At 37.9% G+C, this 20,387-nt stretch overlaps 1 long non-coding RNA gene across 1 annotated transcript; it reads left to right on the forward strand.

Moving 5' to 3' along the window:
- The first annotated feature begins 2,615 nt into the window (after positions 1-2,615).
- On the forward strand, positions 2,616-4,931 carry LOC120640453. The gene is made up of 2 exons (XR_005661808.1): positions 2,616-3,364; positions 3,647-4,931. It is a non-coding gene; the product is annotated as an uncharacterized LOC120640453 (long non-coding RNA).
- Positions 4,932-20,387: the final 15,456 nt, after the last annotated feature.

Consider the following 20,387-nt stretch of genomic DNA (forward strand, 5'->3'; position numbering starts at 1 on the left):
AGGTCGCTAGTTTGCTTGCTTTTTTTTATCAATAGTTTGCTTGCTTGGTGGTGATAGAAGCAAAGAGCGTAGAAAACAATTCACATGGTCATAGTTTTCTTTTGTTCCATGCATACAAATGGGTGGGTGTTTCTATGACATAACAGCGTAGAAAATAATTCATATGGTCATAGTTTTCTTTTGTTCCATTTAGATTCAAAATATTCGTCTCTCGATGTTATGTCTCTTTCTATGCGTGTATGTACATATCTCTATGGCATCTTCGGTATCTGCTTCTATGCTACCATATAAATTATTCTATGACATGTCTATATGACCTATATTTGCTGTCATAACTGCTGGTTATATATGATCTGTATCGCTGCCTTTTATGACATGTCTTATATGAACTGTATCGCTACCTCCTAGAATATAATTTGCCCTTCTAGGACCATATATGATCTGCCTTCTATATATGACCTGCATCGCCGCTGCCTTCTATATATGATCTGTATCGCTGCCTTTTATGACATGTCTTATATGACTTGCTTGATCAATAGGTATTGGCAAGCAGAGGAGCACAGTGATGATGCACACCGTGAATGATTGATGCCACCGTGTATGATTTTTGAATCTGTTGTATGGTTTCTATGCATTTGGGTTGTATGACTTTGTTAATCCAAATGCAGTGAAATAGACACTAGTTCATATACACTAGTTCTATGACACGCTACTTTGATTTCTATGGACTAACTAAATTTGAATTCAAATTTCTGATCCCTAACTATTATGTCTGGGTTTATACGTGTATGTACAAATTTCTGCAGAGGACGTTTGATTATATGCCAATGTTCATGCGTATATATGTCAACGTTCAAACTCTACAGAATACGAATTTGGCTGTGTTTTTCAAATATGATTGATTTGATTACAAAACCTATTGAGGTTTCTATGACAACGATGTTCTGTTTTTATGCAACTTGAGTATGCAATTCAAAGTGAATATAGATTTATATGCTCGAGTCTTAAAGATTCAAGATTCTATGCGCTGGAACGCTCCATGGAACCTCTGCGCATTCAAATTTCAAATTTGTAGCAAAAGGTAGACGTGGTACTATGCGAAGGATCCGTGCATGTATTTCTACGCTACTTGGGCTAAGCTTCTATGATCTGGAATCATCAACAAATCGTTGGATTGTATTTCTACGCTACTTCTGCTATGTTTCTATGATGTGAAATCATGAACAAATTGGACTGTATTCCTAAGCTACTCAGGCTAAGGTTCTATGATCTGAAATGATGAACATATTGTTGGACTCATCACTGGAGGTGCATTCTTAATACTTATGTACTAGTACTAAAATCTATAGATTTTACAAGTCATAGAAAATTAGTTGCCACTGGAATTATATGCTAGTGGAGCGCATCCAATTTATATGCTTGCTCGTCCTAGATTCTATTTTCCGCTAATATTGGTTTCTACACCAGTGTGTACAGCGTTCTATGCCTACGATTTTATAGTAGTTGGATTCAAATTTAAAATTCCAATAAAAAGCCATTGATCTCACGTCTGATTTTATGATGCCTAGATTCAAATTTCAATTTTTTTCAAAAAATTATTCAAAATGGATCTCATATGATGCAAAAAAAAATGTCAGTAATCTAGTGGTGAAAACCGTTTGCGAATTGAATATTCAAGTAAAAAGTTATTGTGAAAAAACCAGCGTGAAAAATCATGTTTTTACTCTCTCTCTTCCTCACCTACGCATGCGGCGGATGCGGCTGGCAGCGAATGCGCGTGGGGGGCGCATGCAGCGGACGCGCCGTGGGGTCCGGCAGGCTCGCATCAGCCGTCAGGTGCCGGGAGTTAGCTCAAATTGGCCGGGGCTTCCGTTTCTTATTGGAAGCTTTATATATATATATATATATATATGACGAGTTTTTTCTACATTCGTGTGTAGCTACTTTCATTATCAATATACCATCGTGTGTATGTCCGCATATTTATTTATCACTTTGAGTATGTTCATATACTTATTCTAAAATATTTCAAAGGTATATACATGAAAAATTTCAAAAACAGCCCTATTTTTTAAATATACTATGATTATACCTTAGTATTAGTATATAAAATAAGTATGTCCATATACTCTATGTATGATCACATACCCAACATATATATCATCATAAATATTCTAGTATGAACACATACTCCGCGTACATATTCTTAGTTGGATCAAGTATCGGCCCTGTTTGTTTTCGCTTAGCTTATAATCTAAGCGTGGCCGAGAGAAGTGAAGATTTTCTCGCTTCTCGATTCTCGCTTCTCGTAGTTCAAATCTCTGAAGCGGATTACTAGAGAAGCGAAAATAATCGAGGCGTTTGGTGGGATTATCACTTATTTCCATCGATAAATTGATTATAATCGAAAACAAACAGGGTCATCATGAGATACACATATGGAAATAGCTACAAGCAGAAATAAAAAATGCATATATATATATATATATATATATATATATAAAGAGCCCATGACTTCCTATAACAATTGGAAGCCCCGGACTAGCTCCCCCTCCCCATGCAGCCCAGGCCCACAGACCACCCAAGGCCCATCAGACCCTCCCCACCTGATATATATATACAGACAACCTAATTCCGCACACCCCTTCCCTCCCTCTCGATTCAAATCGGCGGCGGTGCTGGGTCCGGCCGACAGCGGCAGCTGCCTCCTCCTCAGATTCAGATCCAGTGGTATCAAAAAAAAAAATTCAGATCCAGTGCCTCCCTGGCTCCCTCCCCTCCCGCCCGTTGCTCGACCCCGACCCCGACCGCCTCCTCCGCGGCTCCGGCCGTCGCGCACGCAGCTCCTTCCCTCGCCGCCGGGCGGATCTCTCCACAGCCGTCCGCACGCGCAGCTCCTGCCCACGGTTCCGAGCGGAGCTCTCCTGCGGCCGCTCGCGAGTGGCTCCTACGCGCACCGCTGGGCGGATCTCCCACGGCCGCTCACGCACGCAGCTTCTGCCCACGGTGCCTAGCAGAGCTCTCCCGCTCAGCCTGGCCTTCTACCAGGACAGCTCGACCAAATGGACAGCAAGGGCAAACCAAAAAGCAGGATTTCGTGGCCACGGTCTCTTCACCAGCGGTTCAAATCCCCTTTTCTCTTGCTTGATTTTTCTGATCCATTCATTGGCCATGCAGCTTGAGGTCAAGAGAAGGATGGGACGGGGAAATAAGAAGCCAATCTACGTTTGTCTACTTTCTTTTTCTAATGCTGCTGCTTCTTTTTCTAATGCTGCTGCTTGATTTGGACGGTGATTCCGAGAAGCAAGTCTTGGCATGGAGGGAATCATAGCTGTTCATGGTGCTTGTATATGCCTCTGAATCTGTGAGTACAAGCTCCACTTGTTCATATGGCTATTTGAGGTGGCAAAATGCTATTAGTAGTACTAGGTTTGCTTTCAACAGCAAATATTTGGATAAAATATTATTAAGTGTAGTTCTTCACTGCTTCTCGAATAAACTATGTTGGTAGAGCGCTGATTATCTTAGCATGATAAACTGAACTTTCTTATGCTGTATTTCTGTAATAAAATCAAACATCGAAGTACTCAGAGCCATGATTTTGTTTCTATGACTGTTCTAACTGGATTCTATGCCTCTTGGCTAGTGGAGCAGAGCCTCCTCAACCTCAGTGACTGGCGCTCACATGGATTTCTATTGCATTTATAGAAACCCATCTGGGTGAGTGTAGAATTTCTTTCTATGGTCATGTGTAGAAACCTCATCTGGCAAGCACCATCACTTTGGCCTATTTTTTTAAAATCATATATATGTTTGTGTTTGTGCATAGATACTATTAGTTGACTGTGTGCCCATGCTATTAGTTGATTGTGTGCCCATGCTTGCAATAATATACATGCTAGTGTCTGATCATAGATACTATCTGTTTGCTGGTAGTCTCTTCTATGCATAGATCATAGTATCATACACATGCTACCCATGTTTTTTATGATTACCCTCACTGGTTTTTATGCCTTCTGTTACCGAGGTGGGTTGCTGAGGTGGATCCAATTAATGACAGCTCCCACAATACATCATATATTTGTCTAGTATTTTCCTCCCATGTTTATATGATCGTCCTCACTAGTTTATGATCACATTCCATTTTTGGTACTCCATCGGAGCATCCATTCCTATCAAATGCATGCTTCTATGCCAAAAAAAACCCAGCTCTTAATGTATTGACCTGGCCAGGGCATAAAATTAACCAGCTTACCACCATCCCAACATTTGAATGTATGTGGAGAATTATATACTAGTGTAGAGAGCCTTGTACGATGGCATAAACCTGTAAAGTCAAGCATATAAACATGCATCTAATCAGACATGATGTTTGCCGCTTCAACACGACATCATTTGTTGCTTGAGCCTAACCATGCTTCTATGATTTTCGTCACTGCTTTTTATGCATAGACACTATATATCTTGAGCGTTTGAGCATAGATACTAACCTGTATCTTATGTTTCTATGATTGCCCTCACTGGTTTTTATACCTTTTGTTGCTTCATGTAGTTGCTTAGATGTATGTGATTGCAATTATATATTTGTTTTGTTATTTTTTCTCTCATGTTTCTATGACTGCACTCACTTAATTTTATGCCTTTTTAAATTGCGAGGTGCATTGTTGATGAGGATCTGCCGAATGACGACTTTCATAACTACAAGCTAGCATCATAGTCCTTACCAGCGGAGTGCAAACATCATTGATTTTTGTATTCGTAGTTTGTATATTTCTTATTTCTTTTAGAAAATTTATGGTTCACACAACTGTACATCTCTTTTTGTTTCAAATTCTAGATGGATATTGGTTTATATGCTTCCTTGTGAGGTTTATATGCCATGTGAAAGTATAATTTGGAGATATATGCACATTTATATGTTTGCATGAACAGATTTGAATTTCAACTTAAAAGTAGAAGATATTGATTTTATATGCTTACAAGCATAGGTTTCTATGCACGACGAAACTTTGCCCACGAATAGTCATATCCATATTTCAAATGTGAAAAGAAAACAATAGTGGCTCAACATAATTGGGGGGGTGGGTTGTTGGCATGCATGCATGTGCATCACATGTTCGACAACACCTTAGGTCATAACATGCGCTCGACTGATCGAGCATAGAAACCCAATAACATGATCGTAGACATGTTATTTTTTTATAGCATTTGAAATTTGTATCTTCTCATGGTAAAATATAGAAACCTAATGTTATGATCATAGAATCAAGCATTTTACTTTCTATTTGAAATTTGATTTTAACCGATCGATATACAAAAGGATGTTGTTGAAGTTCAAAATCCACCAGTTGTGTGCAGGTGTAGAATCCTAACGGCATGATTATAGAATCAAGGTTTCTTTATCGTTTACCTGAAATTAGAAATTTGATTAAAAGAGGACGTTACTGAAGTACAAATCACAGGTCGTCCTTAGGTATAGAATCCTAAAGATATGATCATAGAAATCAACCATGACCACTACATATATATAAACACTAGTGCCAAACATAGAAATCCTATGCGCGGTTCTATGGGTGTATGCACAAATTTCTATAACATGCTAGAGATTTGTCTCTATAGTTCAAATTTCTATAGTTGAAATTTCAGATTGCAGAGAGAATTTTGTGCCTCTGCATATATGATTCTATGACTGCACACATATGTTTCTATGTCATTATTCATGACAGATGCATCTATGACTATAACTCTGAGTATCTATGATGTCTAAATTCAAATTTCAAAATTGTGCATAAAAATCTTACAGATCTTATGACAAAAACCGTTTGTGAGTTGGATCCTCGGGTGAAGAAACTACTATATGTATGCTCATGTCCGTATGTTTTTATGCTCGAACATATTCTATTCCTGTCTCTCTACGTTTCTATGCTCATGCCAGTTTGCTTCTATTCTCGAAACATTTTCGATGCTCATGTCTGTATGTTTCTATACTCGTGCTCATATATTTCTATGCTCGAACAGATTCTATGCCTGCATCCCTATGTGTATGCGCTTCCGTCCATATGAGCCACTTAGATTCAAAATTTAAATTTCCCGACCCCCTAGCTGTTATATGCGGTTTTATGCGTGGATGTACAGATTTCTATGACATGTTAGATATTTATTTCTATAGTTCCAATTTTGAATTCCAGAGGGAATTCTATGCTCTGCACATATGTTTCTATTACTACACACATACATTTCTATGACATGTTTCCAAGACAGATGCATCTACGACTATAACTATGGGTTTCTATGATGTCTAAACTCAAATTTCAATTTTTTTCAAAAAGATATTCAAAATGCATCTCCATGGACGCCAGGCTTGCACCTCCATGGACGTATACGGCTTCAGGCTTGGAAAGGCCTTCCTTGGATGGATACGGCTCCAGTTTTATTCAAACAGATGATGAACAGACGACGATATTTATTTTTACAAGCATTCATTCATATTTATATTTTGCTTACAAGCATTCGAGATATTCGTACATTCTGCGGCATAAGCATTGATTCGAGAAAATTTATTCGGTAACCTTCTGCCGGGACATACGTGGCTTACCACACCCGGAGATTTGGTAGTACCACTACCAAATACTGAACGGGGGAGGGTCTTCCCACGCCCAATTATTGATATTCGCGAGAATATTAATATACTTTGACTATATTTCTGGAATATTTCGGATCTTTATCCAGATATTGGTAATATTAAGGTACCTTTGTGATATTTGGATCTTATTTGGTATTCTGGCCATAGCCTCGAATATTATTCATCATTATATTCAAGCATTGGTGCGCATTCAGTTCCATCAATTTCATCGGGTTGCCATATTTCCTGCCATGACAACAATTCCTTATATTCTCTTCTTAATTGCGAATCTTTGCCATATTCTGGCTTTATTAATCTTCCTATACCTCTTGTTATGGTTCCATAACTTCCATGATATTCACAGAGGAATATTCTTTGAATTTTATTTTGATATATCATATTGTATTCAGGATCAAACTTCATATTTCCTTCTAATTCTTTTGCTTCATTGAAGATTCTCCAATTATCATGATTTGTTTCTTTGGAGAACAGCTCTTCATATTCTTGAGATAATTCAGAAGGCCATATGCTTGGAAATGCATAGCATCCTTTGGTAATATAGACATCGTGAGATGCGGGTCTCACAGGATATGTGAATTTTGGTGGATTTGAATAGAATAATATTCTATAAATTCCTTGAAGATAAGATAATTTCTTGCATGCTTCTTTTATTGCTTTTCTCATATCAGAAAATATGATTTGCTGTAAAGACCCATAGATAGCATGGACTAGGCCATGATCTATGAGACATTGTAAAATATTCTCATCTGGAGATATATACATACTTCTGCAGTGTTTTAAATTAATATCAGCTCTTAATATAAGATATTTATGATGAGCTTTAGTTATTAGTTTATCATCAAAATGAATCAAAGGGAAAATATGAGTGTCTATGGAAATACCTTGATGTCTATTTCTTCCTATATATAAATTCATAAAATATTTTTGGATATTCTTAAATATGTTGTATTGTCTTTCAGCATATTTTTTCCAAATTAGATCTTTAATATCTTGCGTGAAGCAAGATAAAGTTTGCTCAGTTTTAAAGCTCATTTTGGGAGTAAGGAATTCATATGGCATGCTAATATTCTGTTTTGATGTATCATGTGAGGTACTTGGATCCCATTTACTTTGTATATTTAGTTTTTTATTTATCTTAGTAGCATAAGGCATATCTTCGTTATGAGGTATAAATGCAATTCCTTGTTCAGTTACCATGAGTCCCTTTGTGGAATATTGTAAAAATCTTAAACCAATTATCATGTCATCATTGATTAATGACAAATCTCTTATTTCTACTTCGGCTATGACATATTTGGCTCCATTTATATATGAATTAATATTATATGCTTTTTGATTATTAATAAATTTTAGTCCTGACATGTCTATGGATACTTCTACCTTATCATCTTCTATAGTTGATATTAATTCTGGACATCTTTCAAAATATTTACTATGAATTATAATTTTAGTGCAACCAGTATCTAATAATGCTAAAAGCTGATATGATAGATTTGGTTTTAAATTTATGATTATTGGAATTCTTATTCCTAGCATATCTTTGATTGGGATTTTTACGATATATTTGCTTCCTAAACTTATATTTATTTTATCCTCCTTTTGATCATCTTCAAAAGCTAATAGTGTAACTCTATTGGGTAAAATCTGTTCTTCATATTTTAACTCAACTTGATTCATCATTTCTATTTTTAGACCAGCTAGTTCTTCAATTAAGTCTATTTCCTCTTCACTAGAGCTATTTTCTAGCTCTTCATTTTCTACTTCATCTATTTCTATGATAGAATATATAGATTCATCATCTTTTATTTCATCATCACAAACCAAAATATTTTCATTGACACTATCAACTATTAGTACTCTTTCTTGTTCTTCATATTTGCTAGAATATTTTTTTTATCTTTGTTTGGGCAAGTTTTACTGAGATGGTCCAGTGAATTGCAAATAAAGCACCTGCAAGTTTTATCATAATTCTTTCTTGGATTATATCTTGTGACATTTCTTTTATGTAAGAAAGGTGCTCTATTGTCTGACCTTCTCAAGAAATACCTCTTCTTTGTTTTAAAATTACTAGTTCCTTTATAAGGTTTATACTGCTTCTTTTTATGTCCATATTCACGGTCTCCATATGTCATGGGGATCTTAACAATATTATTGCAGAAATTATAATCTGACTTTTTCATTGATCTTTGAGCTTGTATGCTTGTGCATATTTTCTTAATTGCTTAAAGACAAAAGTTATAGTTTGAGAAATATTTACATCCATTCCTTCAGATTCCTTTTTATATTCTTCGAATATCATAGATCCTAAAGGATCAGGTAACTTATTAAAATACCTTTCAACTATGCCTTTGTTATAACCTTGCTTTGCAGTTGTAGCATTGTATAAGTAGTGTTGGGAAAATTCCTTTATACCTTTCCAACTTGATAAAGTTAATTTTTCTATTTCTCTAAGTCTTTCATTTTGCAAACTTGTAAAACCTAATTCTAGATCTTCAGCTATAATTATATTGGAGATTAAGTTTGCAAAATTATTAGGATTATTTCCTGCCCTTTTTAATTCTGCATATAAAGTAGGATAATTTTCTACCCATTGTTCCCATAGAACTTTTACTGCTTCTCCTAAGAAAGTTTCTAAATAAGTGATCATATCTTCTACCTTATTTTCTATATTAAATTGGTTTTGTATATATTTTTGTACTATTAGACCTTTCCAAACGCTTATTATATTAGGCCAATCTATAGGATCATGTGCAGCAAGATTTAATACTGCACCATCACTCTTTTGATTTTGAAATTTTACTACCCTTTCAAACTCTCTACAATTGGATCCCATATATCTATATTGTCCTGGGATATAATTATAAGTATGATCTTCCTTTTCTGGAGGCCATTTTCCTGCTGATCTGTGGGGGTTTTCACTTTCACCTTCATTTTTTAATGAAGTTTCTTCATAGGAAAATCTGCCTCTTTTTCTTCCTGCTATATCCATTGCTTCTATAGCATTATCTAAATTATGTAAACTTTCTTCATCTAATTCCATATTTTGATCAGAACTTGTATTATATGTTTCTTCTTTATCTTCTTCTTCGTCTTCAAAACTTTTTAAAAGAAGTTCATTATTAATATCCCACTGTTCTTCTTCACTAATCTCTTCATGTTTCCTTTCTATATGATCAATATTCTCTATCTTATCGGTTTCTATAATTGTGCATGCAGGTTTGCAGTCAGCAGTGGTATTTCTTGTAACTGGGCATGCAGGTTTAGGATCATTGTTTATTATTGGGGTTTCTCTACTAATATTTCTTCTAGATTCCATGCAACTAGTGTTTCTTTCCTGGGTAGATGTAATCATTTTATCTTTCTGTAACTTCTTTAGTCTAGCTATTTCTCTAATAAAGTATAATTCCTTCTCTCTAATTTTGGACCATTCATGTATCATTGACTTATCATATTCCATTCTAACATTTTTTAGAGTTTGTTCATAGTGTTTTATTTGAGTATCTATGTCTGATGTATCCATGCATTCAGATATGCTTGTCCTTCTACATTCAGAGGTTTCTGGTTCTAAGGCTCCTACAGACTTTATTTTATAGTTTGTGAATCTTATGCTAGTTCCTCCTATACAATTACTATAACTGATATAATCTTTAGGCTGCTTCAAAGTTTTACTTTGTATTAATTCACTAATCTCCCATTCTTCACATGCTCTTTCTTCAGAACTTATTTTGAGTGGGCTCATAAATTTTATTCCTTTGGATTGCATACTTTCTATGACATCATTGACATTCACTCTATATTTTGTACTACTATTGGTTAATCTTCCTATGAACTCTATGCTTACTAGCAGATTTGTACCTTTAAAGTCTTCGTATCCCTTTGTCTGGAAACCAAGACTCATCTTTTCTATGAATTCTTTTATTGGCATCATGAGATCTGGAGCTATATATGTGATTAGATTATTCTCATTCATATCACCTTCAACAAAACCTAGTGCTGCTTTGTTCACTGTGTCCCATCTTTTATCTAATAAAGTAACAAGTACCTTTGTTCCTAGCTTTTTCCTGGTCATTCCTTTTATTCCTACAATATACATACCTTGATGAATATATTTGTAACCTGAATATTTTAACTGAGTCTCAATATCTGTATTTACTATTCTTAATTCAACAGGATGTGTTAGGACACTTAATTCAATTTCTCTGGATATTCTGTATAAACCACTTCTGCTTTCAAATATTCCCATATGATAAAGTTGTTGTGGTCTTAAACTTCTCAGTGTATTCTTTTGATATCTTTCTAAATCTCTGTCTACATCTATTACTTCTTCAAGATCATTTATATCATCATTCTTGCATTTTATTCTATTGAATAAAGTCAAAGGCTTTGACTCCTGCCTTATTAATTGGATACTTCTGTCTCTTCTGGTGAAAATTTTAGATAGCTCCATTTTTCTGAATTGATTGCTTTGCTTGATGAGATTATACCTGAAGAGGTTAACATTAATTCTTTATTTTCTTGGCAAACTTCGAGCTTTTCTATTATTTGGATAAGCAATTGGAGGATAGTATTATTTTGCCTTATTATAATATTAGAGTCTTCTTTTGGAGTCTCGTAGTCTGAGAAACCAACAGGTGGATTTAAATATTTTGTTGTTTCCTTTAATGCTCGACTGTATACGGACATATATTCACTTCAAGATTCAAATATTTCAGCCCTTCAAATACTTGACAGTATGAAACCTTAACCTGATACTAGATAAACCAAAATAATATATATATTAAAATATAAATTTGTGTATATGATATTCGGATGGTATGGGGTCTGATTAGCGCCAATCAAGCGCGATCTATATTGTATTCGGGAGTACGGATATTATATTCGTACTGTTTCTTTATTCGGCTTGATTAAGGAATATTGTATTCGGCGCGATTAGGGGATATATAAAGTATTCGGCGGCAGATATAATATTCAGCACATACGTATTCAGCTCCGTATGAATTCGTTCTTATATCAGGATCTTCTTCTCGGGCTGGCGAGGCCAACACGGCTACCGGGCTGCTTGTCTCTCTGTTTGTAAAAGCCCTACTCGGTACTCACCGCACTTCTCGCACACTCCTGGGCCATAAAGGCTCAGCACCTCTCCGCTCCCTGGACATCTACGGACACGGCCGACACGGTGCGGGATCCTGCCGTCTCCCTAGGCAGTTCCACCCGAAGAGAACACTTCTCTGCGGACACCAGCTCTCAAACTAGCCGCACACAGGCACACAAAAGAGCCATCAAACACGGAGGCTTCTCCTATAGGGTCCCTAACGCAGGCGCTCGCACCACGCACGGACATGGACGGTAGACATAGGGGTAACAGAAGGGAGCTACTCCATTAAGACACGAGCGGGCTTACATACGGCTTTCCCTTTTGGGAAGCCCCAAGAACTAGGAAGAATAGAGGAGGCTCAGCTCAACTCGGCTATGTTACTGCAGATGCACTCTGTGGCTATGTATTATATAGTGGAACAGGAATTGGAACACTCTCCCTGCTAGCTACTCTCACTCTGTGCGATGCCTTTCTCTGATGCTTTCTCCGATGTCCTCTCCGATGCTTTTTGCTCGATGTCTCCTTGCATGCAGCAGTGCACAACCTTTTATAGACGCGGCTGGCAGTGGTTGCAGCAGTGCCATCCTAATCCCTGTGCGCATGGGCTTGATTGCCATAGAGTTGAGCACTTCAGCGGCGTCGTCCTAATCTTCGCAGGCATGGGCTTGATTGCCTCGCATGCCACAGAGCTGTGGAGACGCCTGGCTTGCACCTCCATGGACATATACAGCTTTAGGCTTGGAGACGCCTTCCTTGGATGGATACGGCTCCAGTTTTATTCAAACAGATGACGAACAGACGACAATATTTATTTTTACAAGCATTCATTCATATTTATATTTTGCTTACAGGCATTCGAGATATTCGTACATTCTGCAGCATAAGCATGATTCGAGAAAATTTATTCGTACATATGTGGATGTTTATGCCGCAGAATGTACGAATATCTCGATAGTACTACCAAATTTCCGGGCGTGGTAAGCCACGTATGTCCCGGTAGAAGGTCACCGAATAAATATTCTCGAATCATGCTTATGCCGCAGAATGTACGAATATCTCGAATGCCTGTAAGCAAAATATAAATATGAATGAATGCTTGTAAAAATAAATATCGTCGTCTGTTAGTCATCTGTTTGAATAAAACTGGAGCCGTATCCATCCAAGGAAGGCCTCTCCAAGCCTGAAGCCGTATATGTCCATGGAGGTGCAAACCAGGCGTCTCCGCAGCTCCGTGGCACGCGAGGCAATCAAGCCCATGCCCGCAAAGATTAGGACAACGCCGCTGAAGCGCTCAACTCCGTGGCAATCAAGCCCATGCGCGCAGGGATTAGGATGGCACTGCTGCAAGCACTCCCGTCCGCGTCTATAAAAGGCGGTGCACTGCTGCATGCAAGGGGACATCGAGGAAAAAGCATCGGAGAGGACATCGGAGAAAGCATCAGAGAAACGCATTACAAAGAGCGAGAGTAGCTAGCAGGGAGAGAGAGTTACAGTTCCTGTTCCACTGTATAATACATAGCCCAGAGAGTGCGTCCACTGTAACATAGCCGAGTTGAGGTGAGCCTCCTCTGTTCTTCCCGGTTCTTGGGGCTTCCCAAAAGGGAAAGCCGTATGTAAGCCCGCTCGTGTCTTAATGGAGTAGCTCTCTTCTGTTACCCCGTCTTCTGGCCATGTCTGTGCGTGGTGTGAGCGCCTGCGCTAGGGGCCCTATAGGAGAAACCTCCGTGTTTGATGGCTCTTTTGTGTGCCCGTGTGCGGCTAGTTTGAGAGCTGATGTCCGCGGAGAAGTGTTTCCTTCGGGTAGATCTGCCTGGGGAGACGGCAAGATCCCGCGCCGTGTCGGCTGTAACACCGAGAAATTAGCGTATAGCCGTTGACCAGGTACTTTGTAGAAAGATGGAAAAATTGACTTTTTTGAATGATAACTCGTATGGATGATCCGAGACCATAGATGCGTAGAGCTCGACGAGACGAATCCATTTTACTACTCATATGTTTCATTCCGACGGAGCATGAACACATGACCTGTGGATGAAGTTTGGTTCGGTTTGAAAAAAAAAAAGTAACGTGCCTGACCTTGTTACCGTGAGTTTAATAGCCATTTATTCTCTCCCACGACCTGATCTGTGCGCCTTCTTTATTTCCGTTTCCCCCATATCTCCCCAGCGTCTCCTATTTTCTTTCTTGCGTGCGTTTCCCTTGCCCCTGCCAGCCCTAGCTGTGCTTCTCCCTCCTGCCGATCTACTGCTGCTGTCAAGGGAAACTAGAGCATCGAGAGAACAGAAGACAAAAAGAGAAAGGAAGGAAAGGACAGGGCTGCACAAACCCTAGGCCTTTGGGGGATCAAGGTGAGATGGTTTTGATATAATCCCTTTGTTTTGGATGAGATTTAGGGCCTGCAATTACAAAGTTTTGTTGGATTAGATGGGGGATTAGACTTGATCTCGTAGTAGTCTCTGTAGAACGTTGGATCGGGCAGTTTCTGTTCGTCGCATGTTTTGGCTATCTTAGAGGCCGATTTAAATTCTTCACATGTAGAACTTTTTGTAGTGGATTCAGAGATCTTTCCACGAAGTCCTATTTCATAATTTTTAGCCTTATGGTTTAGGTGATATTGCAGTTCAAAGATGACTGTTTTGTTTTTTTTTTTTTTGAGAACAAGATGACTGTTTTGTTCTGACGAGTTCCTGGACCGTAGTAGATCTATTCTGTTTTTGACGACCTTAATGGCAGAATCTGTTCTATCAGTGAATACCAAAGTTGTAGAGTTTTTATTAAGCTTTCCATGTTGGTAAAGTACACTTTTATATGAATTTTGGAGCTCCGGTTATGTCAGTTCTTTTTAAGCTGTTCTGCAGTGGCTGTCAGATTTTCAGAGTATGATTCATCTGGATTTAGCCCATGCTAATGATTTTTCATCCCATTTTGGACAACTAGAAAGTTGTTTTGCTTGAAGTTAACATTCGGATGGTAAAAGATGAAATTTTATTTCCATCAGAATTAAAGTATCCAAAAAAAGAGAATCAACAGTGCTGCTGTTTTGACTAGTTTTGCATATGTTGGTGTGAGGACGTTAGGTTTGAGCATATGAATGCTTTACTCGATATTTTATTTTGAAGTGTGTTTGTTTTGGTGCTGAGCTATACTTGTGAGCAGGTGGTGCACCTTCGGATCGTGCCTAGTCCAAAGCTCTCTTGATCTTCGTCGAAGGCAAGTAAACGTAGCCGTGGTTTTTGCTACAGCTTTAACTTGTTATTTATCCTACCTACACATTAAAATGCAGAACCTTACTCAAAGCAATATGATCTCAATAACTTAATATTAAATTGTTTTGTAAATCTATTTATGTCGTTTTATGAAAAGAATTGTGATTTTCTATCATGAGGTAAGTTGTATCTTCATATATGGGGTTGTGTATGGCACAAATGAGGAGCATACTTGTAGTGCATCATATCATTGCATCATAATGCATTTTGCACAGCATTCATGGATGTCGCCGTCTTATGGCCACGACCGTACCGGTACAGCATCGTACATTGCCTGAGGAGGGGTACGATGCAGCTTCGTACCTTGTTGGGTATGGAGGCAGTAGACATGTCATATGCATTACATTTGCATTCATGGTGACTTATATATTGAAGCATTGGACATTTTTTTTTGAGATGTGGATATCAGGTTCTATGTCTTTATGGTTGAGGTTTGTTTATTTATTTCATATGAAGTTGGATGTCTTAAATGTTATACATCTCCGCTTAAATTGTTGTCTAATGAACCTGTAGTTTAAATAACTTGTTAAAGCAGTTTGCATGCTGAGATTTATTCTCACACCCGTTATCTTTCCAGGTGCTTGAGTGGATGCTTTACTTGAAGGGATGGGATTAGCTACACATCATCACATCTTTGACCACATGCTTTTATAGCAATAATGACAAATTTTGTCTTGGTGTAATAAGTTTTCTAGTAGACCTTGTGTTGGTTTTTCTTGGCTTCATAAGATTGAGTGTGGATGACATTTTTTATTTATCCTTTGTTTAAATTGCTCTTTAATTGCTAAGGTGTGGTTGCTTCCGCACTTTACTCTATTTGTGGGGTTAAGCTGTTGAGTTTTTCATACTCCAGCTTGTGGGAAGGACATGGAGTGACATCTTAGGCTTTGTGGCGCCTGGGTGTTACATCGGCCGTGTCCGTAGATGTCCGGGGAGCAGAGAGGTGCTGAGCCTTTATGGCCCAGGAGCATGCGAGAAGTGCGGTGAGTACCGAGTATGACTTTTACAAACAGAGAGTCAAGCAACTCGACAGCCGTGTTGGCCTCGCTAGCTCGAGAAGAAGATCCTGATATAAGAACGAATTCATACGGAGCTGAATACGTACGTGCTGAATATTATATCCGCCGCCGAATACTTTATATATCCTCTAATCGCGCCGAATACAATACTTCTTAATCAAGTCCAATAAAGAATACATATCCCCTAATCGCGTCGAATACAATATTCCTTAATCAAGCCGAATAAAGAAACAATACGAATATAATATCCATACTCCCGAATACAATATAGATCGCACTTGATTAGCGCTAATCAAAGCCCATACCATCCGAATACCATATACACAAATTTATATTTTAATATATATATTATTTTGGTTTATTTGGTATTAGGTTCAGGTTTCATACTGTCGAATATTTAAAGAGCTGAAATATTTGAATCTTGAAGTGAATATATATGGTCAAGCATTATAGAAAATATTTATCTACATGGTTTGAATTCTCAAGCTATAACTTTTGTCTTTAAGCAATAGTCCGTAGGAGCCTTAGAACCAAAATTATCTGAAGAAATAGCATGATTGAATATATGGATACATCAGATATAGATACTCAAATAAAACACTATGAGCAAACTTTAAAAAATGTTAGAATAGAATATGATAAGTCAATGATACATGAATGGTCCAAAATTAGAGAGAAGGAATTATACTTTATTAGAGAAATAGCTAGGCTAAAGAAGTTACAGAAAGATAAAATGGTTGCATGTATTCAGGAAAGAAACAATAGTTGCATAGAACCTAGAAAATATATTAGTATAAAAGCCCCCCAATAATCAATGATCCTAAGCCTGCATGCACAATTACAATCAATAACCCTGCTGATTCCAAACCAGCATGCACAATAATAGAAGCTGACAAGATAGAAAATATAAAGTTGAATAGTTTAAGTGATGATGAATTAAATATGACTAATGATACACTTGATCTAAAATCTGAAATGATGAATCAAGTAGATTGTAAGCATGACTGGATAAGAGGCAAAGGTGATTACAATATAAAATGTTCTTTCTGCATATATTATCCAAGTCAAGACAATAGAGCTACATGCAGTGTATGCTTTAAGCAAGCATGCATAGAGTGTTTAAAGTCAAAAAATTATAACTGGAGAATGGAAGTAGAATTAGAATCGGAAGAAAAGATACTAGCTAGCAGAGTCGGAACACTAGAGAATAGAATCAATAAGTTTGAAGTAGAATTTGAAGAGTTAAAAAATAAAGTTGAATACAATAATATTAAGCAAAAGGGTGTGGCTATAGAAAATAATGAACAAATGATAACAATAAGAGATCATAAAGGTGACAAACTAATACAACTAAAAGATGCAATAACAAGTTTTGGTAGTAAATATATAGTAAAGTTTCCATTTAAAGATATACTTGGCATAAGAATTCCTATAAAAATAGTTCTAAAACCAAACATATCATATAAGCTTCTAGCGTTAGATACTGGTTGTACTAAGAATATAATCCATGACAAATACTTTGCAAGGTGTCCTGAGTTAGTAACAACCATAAATGATGACAAGGCAGAAGTATCTACAGATATGTCAGAAACTAAAAAGCTCCATAATCAAATAGCATATAATATTTATACATATATTAATGGAACTAAATATGTTATAGATGAAGTTACAATAAAAGACTTGTCACTAATCAATGATGACATGATAATTGGTTTAAGATTTCTACAATATTCTACAAGTGGTTTAATATTAACTGAACAGGGAATAGCATTCATACCCTATCATGATAGTGTTCCCTATATTTTTCAAAAGTGCAAAAAATTAGAAAATCCCCACAACGCTTGCAAATAAAAGATGAAGAATCTGAAGATAGTGAAATATTAGAACTTGGTGATAATATAGAACATGATGTGCTGAAAACTATAATAGAGTATGTATTGGGTTACAATCTTTTGCACCAAACCGGTATAGAGATATAAAATCTAAAAAGGATATAGAAAGAATAATACAAAGGTTAGAAGATATTCAAATAATTGGTGAAATCCCAATGAAGCATTGGGAAAAATGCTATAATCTGTAAAATAAATATTATTAATCCTGATTATATAATTAAAACCAGCCCAATAGAAGCCACTCCAAAAGATATAGAAGAGTTCAAAATGCATATTGAAGAGCTACTAAAGTTAGGAGCAATCAGAGAAAGTAGAAGCCCGCATAGATCAACAGCCTTTATAGTTAGAAACAATAATGAAATAGCTAGAGGGAAGTCGAGAATGGTAATTAATTACAAAAGGCTAAATGATAATACAATAGATGATGCATATAATATACCCAATAAGCAAGAATGGATTAATAGAATACAAGGTAGTAAATACTTCTCCAAATTTGACTTAAAAGCTGGTTTCTGGCAAGTAAAAATGGCAGAAGAATCAATACCTTGGACAACCTTCATTTGTCCACAAGGTCACTATGAATGGCTTGTTATGCCATTAGGATTAAAAAATGCACCTGCTTTATTCCAAAGAAAAATGCAAAATATATTCAATGAATATCATGAGTTTATACTTGTCTATATAGATGATGTACTAGTCTTTTCAAAAACATATAAAGAACATATTGCCCATTTAGAAGTTTTCTTTAGAAAAGTTGAACAACATGGTTTAATTTTATCCAAAAAGAAAATGGAAATATGCAAAAAAAAGGTCAAATTTCTTGGTCATGAAATAGAAGGAAAAATATATCTACAAGAGCATGTTGCCAAAAAGATTTTGGATTTTCCTGATAGAATGGATGAAAGAAAAACTTTACAACAATTTCTTGGAATAGAAAATTATGCCAGAAACTATATAGATAATTTAGCTAAACTAGCTGGTCCTTTGTATGCTAAGCTAAGAAAGAATGGACAGAAATATTTTAACTCTGAAGATGTAAAATTGGTAAAAGAAATTAAAGAAAAAGTGAAAAACATAAAACCCTTAGAATTACCTTTAGATAATAATTATTTTATAATTGAAACTGATGCATCTATATCAGGTTGGGGTGCCATATTAAAACAAAAGCCAAATAAATACTCTCCAAAGTCAGAAGAAAGAATATGTAGATATGCTTCAGGAACCTATAAGCTAAAGATAGTAAACAACACAGATAGAGAGATCTTAGCAGTGATCCATGCGCTGAACTCTTTTAGACTATACTTGGGTTTCAAAGAGTTTACTGTGAGAACAGATTGTGACAGAAGGGAGCTACTCCATTAAGGCGGAAACTGGAAGCAAAAAGGTATGTTTGTGCATGTTTGTGGTGCCTCTATTCTAGATGAGGGTATGTGTATGGCGTCGCCTCGCCACGCGCCTTATTCGCCTAGGCATCTGGAAGGGGGTAGCTTGCCACACCTCGCCTTTCCGCCTTAAAAACCATGCTTGGGAGGAGGTTGTCACCACAACTCGGGAAGCCGACTCGGTTATGTCATCCCTATCCGAGCCTAGGCCTTTCCAGAGAAGGCACCGACCCCCGCAGTTGAAGGCCATGCACAGGTCTTCAAATTCTCACAGGATGGGGCCTAACATCCGCAGAAACTCGGCGCCGAGGATGACCTTGAATCTGCTGAGGTTGATGCTGGAGAGTGTGATGACGAACTCTTCTGTGCCGATGGCAAGCGCGACACCGCGGGCGACCCCGTGGCATGGAACGCGATCCCCAGTTGCCACCAAGACCAGCATCGTGGGGTGTGGCACCTTGACGAGGCGTAGACGACTCATGAGCCACATGTCGATGAAGTTGTGAGTGGAGCCGGAGTTGGAGCCGGAGGCAAGCAGTGCCACCAGCCAGCACCCGTGGATGCTCACGGGTAGGCGCATCGCGATCTCCATTCGAATCCCAACGATGGTGTAGAGGGAGACGGTCGGCTGTGCAGCAGTGGCAGGCCCGATGGACTACTCGCCCACCTCCTCGGGTCGGACCGCAACTACAACGACGTCATTCAGGATGTCATCGTCAACAAAGGCAACACACTCCAAGTAGAACAGGCGCTGACACTGATGACCCCACACATAGGGCGCTTACACTGATGCACGTAGGGCTCATCACAATTGTAGTAGAGACCCAGGCGGCGGCGGCGGCCCAATTATTCCGCTAGCGTTAGGCACCGAAGGGGCGTGATGGGGCGATGCGCCGGCTGCAGGAGGGGCCGGCAGGGCCAGTGGAGCACCTTTGCCGACTGGTGCTGCTATGGGCAGCCGAGGCAGGGCAGGAACGATGGTGTGCTAAGGTGGTCGCGCGGCGAGGGGGCGAAACTGGAGGTATAGCCCATAGTCACAAAGATTCGGGTTGATGGGATCGAGGGACGGGATCGAAGAACGGGATACGAT

Source organism: Panicum virgatum, chromosome 7K (assembly GCF_016808335.1).
Source record: "Panicum virgatum strain AP13 chromosome 7K, P.virgatum_v5, whole genome shotgun sequence".
Classification (NCBI taxonomy): Eukaryota; Viridiplantae; Streptophyta; class Magnoliopsida; order Poales; family Poaceae; genus Panicum; species Panicum virgatum.